Source organism: Amblyraja radiata, chromosome 10 (genome assembly GCF_010909765.2).
Source record: "Amblyraja radiata isolate CabotCenter1 chromosome 10, sAmbRad1.1.pri, whole genome shotgun sequence".
Taxonomy (NCBI): domain Eukaryota; kingdom Metazoa; phylum Chordata; class Chondrichthyes; order Rajiformes; family Rajidae; genus Amblyraja; species Amblyraja radiata.
Window position 1 is genome coordinate 35,377,947 of NC_045965.1, and position 16,928 is coordinate 35,394,874.

General features: G+C 42.2%; 1 protein-coding gene across 10 annotated transcripts in view; it reads left to right on the forward strand.

Moving 5' to 3' along the window:
• Positions 1-16,928, forward strand: part of nfia (nuclear factor I A) — a 508,421-nt gene that overhangs the window by 231,851 nt on the left and 259,642 nt on the right. The window lies entirely within an intron of this gene.

The window sequence follows — 16,928 nt, forward strand, 5'->3', positions numbered from 1 at the left end:
GCATCCCATGTTGGAAATGTCCAAGGTAGCTGATTAAACTTACCCTTATTGGAGAAGGTCTTTACTGAGCTCTTTTGTGGTGGATATGTTTCTTTCCACATCAGCTCATGTCTGGATGTTGGTTAGGTCTTGCTGCATGGATTGCTAAGGAGTTGTGAAAATTGTGCAATCATCAACAAACATCCCCACATTTAACCGTAAAAGTCATTGATGAACTAGCTGAAGATGGTTGGACCTAGGACATTGTCCTGAGGAACTCTTGTACTGATATTTTGGGGCTGGGTTGATACCGTACTTGGTCAAATGCCACCTTGGTGTCAAGGGCCGTCACTTTCAGCAAGCTTTTGAATTTAAGTCTGGTTGCACTTAAACAGTCCTGTGATCTGGAGTTGGGTGTTCCAGTCGAAATCCAGGCTGGCATTGATGCATCTCTTGTCCGCAAGTCAGTATGCAACCAGGCATCGTGATGAGGTTGTGAGTAAAATTCTGTGGCATGGCTAGTATGTGGAATACCTCTCACTTTGCACAGTTAATTGGGCCTGGTGCTGATTTGCTGAGCCCAAATTCAATGCCTATGTCAATGACAGCCACTCAATCCATTTTATTCTTTCTCACACTATCACAAGTTGATTATAAGGAGAGTATGCTGTCACATATAAACCAGACCATGCAAGGATATGTAGATTTACATTCCTGTCGGGCATTAGTGCGGCATATCGGCTTTTATGATAATCCAGCCGCTTCTATAGCCATGAGTACTAAGACTAGTGGCAGCAAATAGTGAAGGATATAAATAATGGGAGTCAAACCCTTCGGACCAGAATGCTCATGAGAGGTCAGAGGTGGGAGTTGCTATTTATTATTTTCCATAAGTGTCTTTTCCTGTCACCTCCACAAGTAACCTCAGACACTTCTCTGTTCTATGCACCCAATATCACTAACATCATAAAATTGCAGTTACTTACAATCTCAAGGGCCCTGCATCCTACAAACATACTATTTTTGCAAGCTTCTGAACCTTACTTCATCTATTTGTGCACACAGCATGCTATTAATCTTTGATAGTCACATTATCCACATAGGTCCCTTCTTTCCTTTCTCTTTCAGACAAAGTGGAATGCAATCATGCACAGCAGAAGTAACTGGAGGAGGGGCAAGCACATCTGCAAGGTGTAACTTATTTGGTTAAGAGGGTGTTGCCCATTATTGGGACTACTGTTGCTGAGGTCATGGTGATTGGCCATTGTGCTATGATATCCTCATAGCTAACTTACAGCTTGGCTGTTTAGTTTAGAGATAGAGCACGGAAACAGGCCCTTCGGCCCACAGAGTCAGCACTGACCAGCAATCCCTGCACGTTAACATTACCCTACACACACTTGGGACAATTTACTTATACCAAGCCAATTAACCTAAAAACCTGTATGTCTTTGGAGTGTGGGAAGAAGCCAAACATCTCGAAGAAAACCCACGTGGTCTCCGTACAGACAGCACCCGTAGTCGTGATCGAACCCGGGTCTCTGGTACTGCAAGCGCTGCAAGGCAGCAACTCTACTGCTGCACCACCACGCCGGCACTTCTTCTATCTCACCTCCCCCACCACTGTCCTTCACCCCTCTTCCAGCAAAGGGGAATATAACGCCATTAGCTTCATTTGAACAGGGAAACCACATGAGCTCATTTCATTAATTGGAGAAAAAACTGTGAAAGATAGTGAATACCTTCAGATCCTGTTTTAAAAGTGTAATACAGATCATTGCCACAGGCATCCTGATAGCCGTGGGCATCGACATTCGTCCCCTGCTCTCAAATGCATTGACGGCTGCAGCAGATCTCAAGTTGAGAAAACATGCCTTTAAATATGACCTGCAACACGAGGCAATACTTGCTGTGATTCACCTGGGAATTTTGCTCCCTGAACATTCTGAGCAGACGTGTTTTCCGGCTCTTCGTCCCTACCACTGCCTAGTGTCTCCACTACCATTTGTCATATTCTGCATATCTTCCGCATATTCTGCAAGTTAATTTTGTGTGCAGAGGGGGAAAGACAAAGAGAGGTTGAAAATACAGGTTTATCAAAAATGTAAAATATTAACCTATCATTTCTCTTTTCAATGCTCTTGAAGCCTCTATTATCCTTCAGATTATTGTTTATGACCAGGTAACCGATAGGTTATTGCAAAACAATCGTAATTTTTTTGCAGAAGATATTTTTCGCTAGTCATCATTATTTAGCAAAATGTGGTAGTTTAGATGAAGACTCTATGGTTTGACTTTTCAGGAAAAATGATCTAAAACCAAAATTTGTAGAAAAATTTGTATCAAGATATGTGAATTTCCAAACCTTTGTAACATGGAAAAAATGATGAATGGCAAGGGGCACTGAAATCTGTTGACAAAACAATTGATTGCAAATTTGAAGGATTTATTTTCCTAGATCACTATATGAAGCAGAAATTTCACAAGTTTGGTCTTGATGCAATTCACAGAGAAATTCCATAATCATGTCAGCCAGCCAAAATTCTATTATAATAAATCATGTACAGCAGGGATTATTTCATATGATAATTAAAAATAATCACATCTGCAGTTATGTAGGCTTTAAGCTATGGAACATGTGTTAAATGCAATTTGTTCGGAAAGGAATAATCTATGCATAGTGTCTTTTTATGTACATTATAAGAACTATTCAAAATAAAATCTGATAATTTTTGAATACTCATATTTCTTTTTTACCTTGTACTATGCAACTAGTTGTCCTGTGGCCATTCCATCTTTAGTTTATTTAACAGAGAGTAATGCCCATCTAAAAGTCCAATTAAAGCACAGTGTGAGCATTCCTGTACAGTTTTTAACTCGTTCACACAGCAACTTAGTTATTGAACTGCAAACACAAATAAAACATTTACAACTACCAGAGAGAAAAGGTAAGCAATTAATACTCTCATTTAATTTTTTTGATTTTCACTCGAGTCCATGGTAATGTTTCTGTTTTTTTTTGGAATATGCTGTAGTAATTGTAGGCAAGGTTAATCATTTGGAAATTGACGGCATACTTAGCAATGATGTTGAAATATATGCAGCTATAATGCTAACCCTAATCCTACGTCGTTCTGCCTATATTACTGTTCATCCACCAAGCATCATACCAAATTTAATTCTTGATTATTGACGTATTTATGGATAAGATGTGCATTCCGAAGGTATACATTTCTTTGCCTACACGATTACCTGTAAAAGTGTAATGCATTTAAAATCTTTTGCAGAAGTGCTGCCCCCATCCTAATTAAGGTATATATTGCGAAATTCATATTCGCAATGCACTTCTAAACTTGATTGTACTTTGTTTCTGTGTTTGTAACTAAGGCTGTCAACCATTAGCATGCATTACACTGACGAAGGGATCGTGACAAATGAGAACTGTCCTATATCCAAGATCACTGTGATATTATGCGATTTTAGTCCTCCTTCCTTTCTTTCTGTGAAGGTTATTGCCAACTAAGCTACACCAATATGTGGCATTCCCTGATACTGCGCCATGGCCATTCTTCAACTGGGTGAGTGTAAAGGGGTTGTCCCACTGCGGCGACGTAATTGGCGAATTTAGAAGAGTAATGAACGTGATCATGTTTAAGCAGAAAAGTTTGTTGAATTTTTTGATGACTTCTCAGTTGTTTGAATGAGTAGAGGCAGAATTCTGTTTTTATTTTGGTGAGATTAAATGACTCGGGTCCTTACCTGAGTTCTGAGTTCACTGAGCCCTCTTATGTATTGCCAACTTATCTACTTCTTGGGGTACACCAGAATGAGCTGGTTATTTTTTAGGTGACCAGCCGACAAAGGATTTTATTTGCAGGCCAGTTTGCTTACCCTTCAGGATATACTCATCCTTCCACCATTTTGATCAAATATTTGCCAATATCAATGCAAACTAATTGCTATGCTGTGACAATACAACCCATACTTTTACTTTGGAGGATTTTCCTTCCATTTCTACTCCCATCACTCCAAAGATCCTAACTTCTGCTGCAGTGTAGTCCCATTGCAATCCAGTAAGTTAACCAATTGGTCAAGCATCATGTGCAAACTGGCCCAGCAAGAATCGGCCAGCTGTCTGACAGTGGGAAATATCACAGCTGAGTTTTGTTTTTTCAAATTCTTTTCGACAGGGGTCACATGATATAATTCAAGAGCTGGTATGCCCTTGCCCAGGGGCACTGACACCTAACAGTACCCTGAGCTGAAATCTAAGAGATTGTAACAAAAAAAATTGAAGACAAAACCCATTTTTCCAGCATAGTTACCTGGCCATAAGAATTTTATATAAACAAAACATGAAACATTTCTGAATGCTACATGCCAAGCTTTAGTCCAAGGAAGATATTATTGATTTTAAACTGGGCTATGAAAATGTCAATTATACAACCAAATCCGCCTCACATTCATTATGTTGCTTGCTTAAGAATTACAAACACTTTTTTGAGTCTTTAGCTTGTGCATTTCATTGTGCCTGAATTTCAGGTCTGTTTCTTTTCTGCCCTTGCTGCAGCAAGTAAATCTCTAAATATTTTAAAGTCTGTCCCCTGCAGAGGCCCTACTTCCTTTTTACAGTATCAGGGGTGGGGGGAGGTTGGAGGTAATCAGGAGCAAAACAAAATAATAGAGCCCTTACGTTAAAAATGCAGGGGAAATTTGCACAAAATTAGTATTTGGTAATGCAGATACCAGTATAGTTAACATTTCACTGTGTGGTTCTGGTGTTATCCGTTTTATGCTGACATCATTCCAACCATATTTGCTGACAAATCAGAGTTCAAGCTGGGTATATTTAGACTCAGTTTATTACATTTAGGTTTGTACAATTTACCCCTTTTATTTGTATTAACCTTCATCCCCAAGGAAGACTTCATTATCCGGGGAGGCCTGTAAGGTTTCTGTTTTCTGTTGTATTTTACTTCCCTGTGAGACCTGCAGCATCAGCTTACTGTAGGAACCAATGCCATTGTCTTGTCTTTGTCGAAAGGTCAAAACTGAATAAAAAGCACAATATCCACCATCAGAGTACAAAGAAAGTATTGACTTTCCTAATCCAGTTTCGCTGAAGGGTGAGAGAATTAAATTAGTTATCTGGGTGAAGAAATCGAGAGCCTATGAGAAAAGATAAGGAGGCAGTTGTGTTTTCTCCGGGAGCTTTCGGCCCAAGATGCGCAGGTGTGTCACCCGATCCATGACTTGCATCGATCGAGCTGTGCAAATGCATATTTAATTAGTGCAGGGACTTGGAATGCATTATGGACCTGAAGTTCGCATTGAACGGACTGTCAGGCTTTGTGAATGTTCTCCCCTGGTTCGTTGTTCAAGGCGCTTCTGTACTGTGTCTGAGCAGCTAAAAGTTTCTTTGTTTTTAGCTGCTGATGCGTAGCGCACTGCTGAGGGGAATACAAACAAGTAAAGTCTTAAAGTGTTTATTTTTGTCTGGAAATACGGCTGAGGCAACACGATGAGAGACGAGGGACGTGAGGCTGATGCCGAATAATGATGAGATTCTCATTTGAATTAATGTATTTTCACTATTGCACAAAATGACATTCACAAAAAAAGTCTATAGCCTATCATTATTCTATTTTCAATTTTACATTTCTAACATTTTAACCCTTAAATATCCCATGGATTTCTCCCAAGATTAACAGTGTGATTCTCATATCTTCCACTTGCCTGGTGGTCTGACTATAACTTTTGTCTGGAGCAACTGAAAGATAAATGCCCTAGAAAATAGTTTTTGTTGACCGATAAAATCAGAAGTTTGAAAATGATCACGGCAGTGCATTATGAGTACTCGAGGTTGGCAAACAGCATCATCTCTGTGTTATGCAAAAATAATGACGTAGTTAGGGTCACAAAATATTCGTTTTGCAAACAGATTCTATTTCATGATAAATGCTGCATCATGTTTCTCGCAGTTTCTTGTGTGCTGTTACTAGTTGTACAAATTCTGACAAAGAAAGCTGGTGGGATATTTCAATTCATGCATTTTTTTCACAATGATATGTTTGATTGTATGTCTGGAATAAAATTTAAATATTAAATATGTTTTTATGGAACATTTTATACAACTGGGTGTTGAGTTGGATCTCATGCAAGTTAAAGTGGGGGTTTGAGACCAGAACAATTTTAATCAAACCTGTTTTAACATTTTTTTATGGACAGCTCTATTAATCTAATTCTGTCAACTTGTAGGCAAACATTCTTTAAAGGTACTGATTCCCAAACACTTTCTGTGTCCATTGATATCCTAGTCAAATCTAGCATAACCACTATGAAAATGAGCTAACCAAGCACGGCAGCAAATATTCAGTTTTAATCCCGAGTCTTCGGGTTAATATTGCAAACTGTATGTGTATTAGCTGCTAAAACAGTGAGAAAAAAATCAATGAAGATATTGTTTTGGATATGATTTCAGATGGTTGGAAATAATTATTTGGATCATGTTAACAGAGCTGCTATTTATGCACACTTTATCCATCATTGGTCATTCCACGACTTTTTTTAAACCACAAAGCTAATTGCAAGTGGTTTCAAATTCCCTCAAAGGTTAAGCTTCCCCCAGCTACAACTACAAATTTTGATATAATCAGATGTTGAAATTCTAACCACAAATGATTCAGTATTTGTAAGGTGCTAATTTACAGTATAAGTGTTATTAGAAAGTGTGCATTAGATCATGCATCTTATCCTAGATCATATTTCATCATTTTATGATTTTCTGGGCAGAGTCTGAAGCTGAGGTGAGGCAAGGCTCTATCATTGAACTTGTAGTGCACCTCACGACCAGCATATTCCCCATTGGAGTAATGTTGCTAGTCAGCTAGTCTTTGTGCCTCCACCCCAGAACAAAGATCACTTCAGCTTCAATTGTTGAACTACAGCACACAGACAACACTCGCACATGTACATACTGTGAGGTTGAACCCCAAGTCTTAGTGATTCCTTCACTAAAGCATACAAGAGGTTGGACCTTACACTGGACATCCAGGAGATTTGCCATCAAGTTCTCTGATGTTGCCAGAACTCAAGGACCTGAGCTATAGGAAGAGTATGATCAGGCTAAGACTCTATTTCTTGGAGCACAGGAGAATGAGGGGTGATCTTATTAGAGGAGAACAAAATCACGAGAGGAATAGATTTGGTAAACGTACAGAGCATTTTGCCAGAGTAGGGGAATTGAGAATCAGAGGTTTAAGGTGAGAGAGGAAAGATTTTATAGGAACCTGCAGGGAAACTTTTTTACACAAAAGATGGGGGTGTATGGAACGTGCTGCCAGAGGAGGTAGTTGAGGCAGGTACTATCACAACGTTTAAAAAATATTTAGACAGGTGCATGGATAGGACAAGTTTAAAGGGATTTGGGCAAACATAGGCAGATGGGACTAGTGTAGATGGGACATGTCGGTGTGGGCAAGAAGGACCTGTTTCCACGCTCTATGGTTCTAAATTGCACCATACCAACTCGTGACATTCAAAATTCACGACCCGAGGAAAGTGGGTTACATAGGTTATATTTTGGGAGTGAAAACAGGCATCACTTACCAAAAAATTACCATTGTCTCCCCAATGCACCCGGGTAGCCGTGTAGACAAAATTCTGTGACGCTGAAGACCTCAAACATGACACATTTGTTCTTTCAAGCAGCAGTAATCTGTATTGTCCTCTGAGGTTTGGAGAGATGAACAAACTATAGCTGACCCATCAAAATATTGGAGAGGTCCTACTAACATTGCCTCTGTACGTACACCAAACCAGGTTAGGCAAACTAACATTAGAGCCCTCTGCCAGCTCTGCCTTTGCTTACACTAAACTAGTTCCAGTAGGGAGGCCACATTATCCACGTGCCAGACACCAGACTCCTGAATGAACAGTCATCTCAATTCTGAAGACATTCAGGCGATCAAAGGAAATGCTTCAAGGTCATTCTCAAAGTCTCTTTGGAAGAGTAACTTCCCCACCTATTCACGAGAATATCCAACCCATGACCAATTAACATCAAGCAGAGCTCCCTAAAACTCAGGCAAGACCGTGTGGAAGCCACAGTAAAGGAATAGACGAAGTGCAGAAAATCGCAAAGAATGTGCCCGCACGCCCCAGCTAGCACCACCTGTGCAGAGTCTGCAGATACACATTGGACTCGCCAAATCAGAGCGTGCACAACTAGCATGAGACCATGTCACCCAGAACCTCGATGGACGGTCAAAGAAGAAGAAAGATAACCTTATAGAAACAATTGGATTGAAAGGAATAGCATAGATGTGGCTTTACAGTGTACAAAGTGTTATGATAGAAAGAGGAAGGGCATTTAGGTGAGGAGTACACATAACTAGACTGGGTTAGCTAGAATGCTGAGTCTTTCCATACAGAGCAGATGTCAGCCAGGAAATTACTTAACACTTTTCCTGTTTAATTTGACGTGCTCTACAAAGCTGGTTTGTCAGAGTGCTACTCTTTTTGTTTATTTAACCTCCAACCAGGCGGAGTCAGCACAGCTAGTTCAGTCTTGTACGATTCTGAAGAGTTGCTTGCTTGAGAGAAACCCCAGTTACGAGTGAAGTCACTTCCAGGGCCAACTCCCCCACTGGTGCACTATTTCTTTGCAGAATGACCAGATTTACAATCCAATCTACACTGAATGATTTTTTTTTAATGTATAATTTTAACTACATACAGCCCAACACTGATATTTTAAATTATGTTTCAAGATACATATGACTCCGCTTCTCACGCACCACCCTTGCTACTCCACTAATTTCATCCCTCATTGGTCCTATCATTCCCCCACTGTTCTGTTCACATCCCCCACACTCGCTCCTCATTCCCCTCACTGCCACACTCCTTTCTTCCTCCTCAGCCACCCTCTCCTCACTCTCCCCTCACTGCTCCACTCACTCCCTCCTTGTAGCCCCATCACCTCGCACGCTTGTTCACGCACCTCTCACTACTCACCTCATGCTATTCTCCTCATTCTCCTCTCTCCATTCACTTTAATTTTGTTCACTCCCCCCTCATTCTTCCAATCGCTCCTCATCGGTCCTCCACACACAGCCAAGTGCTGCCTCCACTCATTCCCTCCCTGCTCTCCCTCCTAAATGGTGATAATGTTCAGCAGGTCAGACAGCATGTGTGGGCAAAGATGTAGAGTTAACATTTCAGGTCATTGACCTTGCATCAGATGTGAAAGGTCTTCAACCCAAAATGAACACTGTTTTGAACTCCGAACTTGTGTACAAGTGAGCATTTGAGATACCAGTAGGCTGGATTTGGCATCTGTGGTGGAGCTGCAGGCATCTTCTGCCAAGTGGGGACTCGGTTTGCTGCAATATCGGAATGGTTGTGCTAAGTGGCCTGGTTTAACAATACGGTGCTCGTGATTTTGGCTGACGTCTCTAATTAGATGTACTGCTGGGTGGCAGCATTTCTGACAAGGATACGAATGTTTCTCGGGAATGGATCACTGTGGTAACCTGGAGGTGACCTAAACTTTTGTTTTAAAGCTAGCGGTTCACAGCTTGCTCTCAGGGCAGCTATTTCTCACTTCCTTAAGTCAGGAAGTCGGTTGCCTTTCCTGCCTGTTCACCCTCTGTAACCACTGTGTTTCATACCGTTGGCTTTATTTGGAGGCCTGTCAAGTTCATGTTTAGGTGCCGGTCTCCAAAAGGAGTAAAGTCTAGGAGGAAGGCTGTGACAAGGGAGTCATTTAAAGAGTTTTACAACCCATTGTGTCTGTACCTACGTTTTAAAGGAGCACTTTGAAATTGTAATTTTGCTGGTGCGTGAGCCATACTCTCCACCAGTATCCTACATGATACACTAGAGCAAACTGGATCCAACTGTATTGTGGTCCAATTAAACAATGATAAACCCATGTCCTCCAGTACTGTATCTCATGTAATGTGGTGGCAGATCTGCACTGATCAACACTGGTGCTATGCCGCTAATACTATATCTGGGTTATAATGAGACCCTTGCCAACCAGTACTGCAGCTCAGTGTTATACAATGACAGAACTAATACTACCAGCTCTACTTGATTATTATAAAATAAGAGACCTTTGCTGACTAGCACTGCCACACAGTGTTATACAACGATAGGTTTGTGCCTATTGGTACTGATATCCAATGTTGCAAAGTAAGAAACCTTTGCCCATCAGAACAGAATATTATATATCTTTGCTCGCCAGTACTGTACCTGAATGTTATAGACCTGTGCCTATAAGAACTGTACCTTTGTTACTCCTAGGGCAGTACATCCAGAAGCTGGATGGAGTGGAAGTGGACCCTGTATGTGCAGGAAGATTGGGCAGACCAAAACTGGGCTGAATGTGTTACAGAGAAGTTTGTTGTACAGCACTCTCCGGGACAAATATTGCATTTTCAAATCATAATAATTCATAAAAATAATTAATTTTATTATTTTAAAACGTATGTGTATCATACGCACATGCAGATCTTAGCGCATGGCAATCAATGGCAGTATTCTGAGATTGTGGATGTTTATGGAAATTTATTAATCATGCTCCAAATGGCGTTGCAGTTCTCAAGCCTAATGCTTCAAAGCATTTTCAGGAAATTAATTATTTTATTTTTGAAATTCATTTTCTGTTGTATTTACAAACATGAACAGCCTAGTTCCTGAAGCCTGCTTGAAATATAGTTCAACAAGATATCTGTTGATTCCTTGATGCTTTGTCTCTGACAACACAGCCGTACCTTTGGAGTTGGTGAGAGAACTGTACTCCAGCTCCAACTTAAGCGTTGATAGTACTTATTCAGCACTTTCCTATTGTGTGAAGACAAATATCCAAACACTGCCAGCTCGTATGCCGATGATCTGATGCAGTGACTGGTTTTAACTCTCCTGCAGAAACCAGGGTTACATTCCTCTGAATCTCACAATGAAGCTTTGAGCTTTGTTTAGCCTCAGCACTGAATTACATCCAGAACCTCCACACTTAACATAAGCAAGCACAAGATATAAAAACATGAGCTGTCAAATAATGCCTTGGGTGCCTCTGTTATTCTTGCTGAACTTGTTTCTATCTGTCCTGCGTACACGGAGTTCCACAAACTCACAGCTTACCGATTTTCAGATTGGAAAAACGTCTTAGGCAGCATTATTGATGATGAAATGCTCGTTTCCAAACAGCACCACTCTTACCTGCGCACAATAGAAGAAAATTATTTCCACTGTACGCCAAAAGTCATTGCGAAGCTATTTCATTTATAACTAGCACAGTTTGTAAAGTCACACAGACTGGAAAATCTCCGTACATTGCTGCCAAGGTCACTACAGCATTAATCTGTAACGCAACTGAATCTTTTCAGGCCACAGGAAGGAAGATCTTTCAGTTAAGTAAGAATGCAGTTTTTTATGCCATAAGTGATGGACACCTAGTTTTTGTTGTTGCTGGTTGGTTGCAGGTTAAGAAGCACACAAGGAGAGTTCACACAAGCTGAGTTCCTGTTGATTCCATTTGTACAACAAAGTTTCAGATTATGTTGAATGTGGTAGCATGTGGGATCATTCCCGATGAAACTTAGAGATGTGAGATGAGTTTTATTTCTGTATGGCAATAGTCATGAAGCAAGTGGCATTTGGATGCCAGGCACTTGCTGTAATAGATGTTGCGTCCACACCTGAACGTCCCATTGTGTAGGAATTGATGAAATGAGTTCACTGTCCCTCTCACAAGAGATTGATAACACCAATGTTCACTCTTTGTGGTCCTTGGGGCTTGCAAGGAATGAACAAAATATTAGTGTTGAGCGTCTTCCCTTGCTTAATTGTCCACAACAATTCTTGAAGTCCTATAAAAATATTTTGCAGGGAATGTCTACCTACTGTGACACTGTTAAATGACATCTCAAATGCTGCAAATATCTGCAGAAGTCCTTCCTCCTCATGTTGATGTTGCGTTGATCTTTTGAGCTGATGTAATCACAGAGGATTTTTCAGATTGTAAGAAACGTCCTGAAGTATATTGGGGATGTATGAAGTGGTTTCCTCTCAGCCTTGTTGACTTGTGTGATGAAAACATCTGATGTCACCACTCAAGGTCAATGCTTCTGAACCACATATTTTATCATGATTTGGCTTTTGAAATTGGGAGCCCTAGACCCAAGGCTCACCCCTTAATTTGGAATGTATATCTGTAATTTTATTATAAAATCTTGTTGCATTCTTTGGACCAAGGAATTTAGTGATAATCAATGTTGTCCTACTCTCAGTTGTCTTATTGCTTAACTTTGTGCTTAATTGGAAGGGTGGAAGGCAATATTTCAAAGCTATCAGTGTAGACGAGACTTCACCCTTACAACATCATCATGATGCAAAGCATGACAGACACGAAATACTGGAGTAACTCAGCAGGTCAGGCAGCATCTCTGGACTGGTGATGTTTCGGATCGGGATCCTTCTTCAGGCTGGTTGCAGGAGGGTGAGATAGAAAGCTGGAAAAGAGGAGTGGCAGGACAGGGCATGGCCGGCAATAGATGAATACAGGTGAGGGGGTTTCCTGATAGGCAGACTATCAGGAAACCCTCTCACCTGTTGGATAAAAATATACGGTTGGACAGTTTCTCAAAGCCGGAGGGTAGGATATTCCAGGGTTTAGACCTGGTGATAATGAAGGACAGCAACGTTTCATCTAGTCAGAATGTTGAGTGGCTCATGCGTACCTACAGGTGGTGAAATCCTCGTGTGCCTGCTGCTGTAGTCAGGAGTACATATTCAGGAGTAATGGATTTTGGAGATGCTGGTGAAATAGCCGTGGCAATCAATTGACAAGAAGGTTATTGCTTATAGGTTGCCATTTTCCCTGAGACCCACATGCGGAAAGAGAAAACAGATGCCCAGAGGATGGACTCTTCTTCCAGTGTGCTTGGTCTAGTGGGAGGAACCAGTAAATATTCTTGTATTTTAGATATTGACAGTTTTCAAAGACCTGAGATCTGCAATGTTTTAAATAAGCCGATGACAGCATTGTTACAAATGCATCAATGATATGGGAGTAGATTCATTATCACTCAATAGGATTGGTTTTTGGAGCTTTTGACTGAATGGGACAATACTTGGGTTTGGAAAATAAGTGAATATTTTTTTTCTAACTTAAGTGTGCCTTTACAGGAAATAAAATTACAGCTCGCAGAGTAAACTTTTTCCCTGTAAGTTGCCATGGCATAATTGCCTAGAAATATGAGTCTCGTAAATGAAAAATAAATTGTGAGTAAAAGTCAGAGACTTGCCTTTGTGGTTTGCGAAGTCTGTGATATTTATTCCAGGTTTCTCCAAGTGTCTGCCAAGTAACTGTGAGGGCCGTATCTGTGAGTCTCAAAGGAATATTTTGGAGCAGGTCCCAGCCTAGTGTTGGGAATCTGTTTGCACATGGTACCCTTCAAGTTATTTTAAACAGTAGCTCTCCTTTGGATCACCTACTCCAACCCCCACATTGCAACTGACCAACAGCTAATGTCCTGAGCTTCAATGTTGATTGTCTGCCTTCACCTCCCCACCACTAATCAGTCACCTGACCAGATTACCCCTTTCCTATCTTCCACCCATCAGGCCAAACCTGACACTGATCACCCTAGTAGACATCTTCTTCCAACCCAGTCACACCACATGATTCCCTACTCGCCAATCGCCCAACTCCCAATGTCAACCCAATTAGCAATTACAGGCTCCTACAGACAATCACCTCCAGATGATCCACACTCTGACCCTCCCCACCCATCTCCCTTGGCATTGACACACCAGCTCTCAGCAGCCTGCATTCTCTGCACTGGCCAGATATTACCTCATGTAAAAACACCACAGGAACATTCAATATTTTGGACCTGGCTTGCTATTGATTTTCTAAGTGGCAACCAATGACCAAAATAGTTATCACCATGTGGTGCATTGGCCATTTAATGTGCCTCTACAGACACTAAGGAAATTCTAGGCCAAATTATCATAGAGCTATTGCTTGCCCAGTTGTGCAAAACCAGGCCTCATCTTCCTCCGAGAAATCACCTTCCGTAATCTAAAATCCATTGATCCCCACCATCTCTCTGACCTGCTCTCCACCACTCTCCCCCTGGACTCAAACCCCCTCTCACCTGATGATCTCACAAACCATCTCAACTCCACCTTGTCTACCTCCCTTAACACTATGGCCCCCCTCAAAACAAGAACCGTAACTTTCAACACATCTTCACCCTGGTACACACCTGCACTTCGTAAACTGAAACAGACTGGTCGCCGACGTGAACGACTCACAAAGAAATCATCTATCACAGTCCACCTTGAAGCTTACAAACTCCACCTCATTGACTACAAAGATGCCCTCATTGCTGCAAAATCTGCCTACCTCTCCTCCATATTCACCGATCCCTGCCTAAACCACAGAACCCTCTTCTCCACAGTGGGCAACCTCCTCAAGCCTCGAGCCAACACTCTCCCTACCTCTACTCCGGATCTCTGCAACTCATTCCTCCACTTTTTCGCTGATAAAATCAGCACCATCTATCAATCTTTATCCCCTGTACCCGACTCCCCAGCATCTACTCCACCACCTACCAAGGCCCCTCCTCCACACTGCTTCCTCTCCCAGTTTGACCTGGTCACCCCTATTGAAATCTCCAAACTCATCAGCTCTTCCAAACCCACTACCTGCTCCCTCGACCCTCTCCCCACTCCACTGCTGAAGTCCTGCCTCCCCGTTCTCTGCCCCTACCTCACTAATCTCTTCAACTCCTCATTGTCCCAAGGAATTGTCCCCTCCGCTTTCAAAACTGCTGCTGTTACACCAATCTTAAAGAAACCTGGTCTTGATCCCTCCTCTCTCATTAACTACCGCCCAATCTCAAACCTCCCCTTTCTTTCAAAAACCCTGGAGCGTATCGTTGCGTCGCAACTTCATTCCCACCTCCTTGCGTATAACCTACTTGAACCCCTCCAATCTGGCTTTCGCCCCCTCCATAGCACAGAAACTGCTCTCCTCAAAGTCCTCAATGACCTCCTCACCTCTGCTGACACTGGTTCCCTCAACATCCTCATCCTCCTCGACCTGAGCGCAGCCTTCGATACAGTGAACCATAACATCCTGCTCACCAGACTCAAAGACCTCGGCATTAAAGGCTCTGCACTCAGCTGGCTCCGTTCCTATCTTTCCAACAGATCCCACTTCATCTCTCTCCACAACCACACCTCTGCTACAGCCGCAGTCACTCAAGGCGTTCTCCAAGGCTTCGTACTCGGCCCCCTCCTCTTCATCATCTACATCCTCCCGCTTGGTCAGATACTCCGCCACTTCAACCTAGACTTCCACTGTTACGCTGACGACACCCAGATCTACCTCGGCACCAAATCCCCCCACAACCCCCCCCCCCCCCCCCCCTCTCCCATATCAACTCCTGTTTGTCAGCTATAAAAACCTGGATGCAACATAATTTCCTCAAACTCAACAGCGATAAGACAGAATTCCTCCTCATAGGCTCCAAAGCCACACTCAGCAAAATCAATAACCCCACTCTCACCATCGACGGCACCACTGTCTCCCCATCTCCCAAGGCCCGCAACCTTGGCGTGATCTTTGATTCCACCCTCTCCCTTGAGCCTCATATCCGCCATGTCATTAAAACCTCCTTCTTTCATCTCCGCAACATCGCCAAACTCAGACCCTCTCTCATACCTCCCGCTGCTGAAAGACTCATCCATGCCTTCACCTCCTCCCGACTGGAATATTGCAACTCACTTCTCCTTGGCATCAGCTCCACCTACATCAACCGACTCCAACTGGTCCAGAACGCAGCCGCCCGACTCATCACCCACACCAAATCCTGGCATCACATCACTCCAGTCCTCAAAAAACTTCACTGGCTTCCCATCTCCCACCGGATCACCTACAAAATCCTGATCCTCACCTACAAAGCCCTCCACCATCTGGCCCCCCCATATCTCACTGACCTCCTCTCCCCCTACCAACCCTCACGGTCACTCAGATCCACATCAGCCGGTCTCCTCTCCATCCACAAGCCCAACCTCCGCAGTTTTGGGGACAGAGCCTTCTCCAGGGCAGCTCCCAGGCTCTGGAACTCCCCCAACATCCGCAATTCCGTGTCCCTCACCATCTTCCAGTCCCGCCTCAAGACCCATCTCTTCACCTCTGCCTATCCTTAGCCCCACGTCCCCCTCCCTTTTCATCTGTGCATTAATTGCCTCATATTGTGTTTTGTATTGAATTCTGTCTTTACTTTGTGTACTAGTCATGTCTCTACTATTTATTTCATTCCCCTTACATGTTTTTCCTCTACATGCTCAATTTTTGTAAGGTGTCCTTGAGACTCTTGAAAGGCGCCCACAAATAAAATTTATTATTATTATTATTATCTTATCCCTCCCCAGGTCAACAGCTCATCTGAGCTTGTGAACTCACTGAAAAACAAACTACAGATCACACAGCAAATCAGTGCCCCATTGCATTGTGATGCTGTGCATTATTCAACATATGGTTTACATTCAATATGGTTTACAATTGGCAACAACAATAAACATTTCCATATTTTTATTGCCCTTTTGAAAAAATAGTTTATCTTCATTGATGCCATTCTGTGTTGCTCTGATTTGACCTATATCCCGAGATTGTTTTGAATACCCGTTTTTTGAGAAAAATGCTTCAGATCATAGATCACATCACCCCAAATAACCAATAAAAGTAGTCAGTTGCGGCTAGTACAAAAGAAGATAAGCATACAAAGAAGGAAAACTTTAAAGAATGTGGCGATAGAGTAGGAATTAATTAGATGCCCCACCCCTGATGTGAAACTAGTGGTGACACAGGGTCTGCTTCTGTGGTGAAGTTTCCATGATCCATTCTAATAGGTCGGCTTATTTTCTGT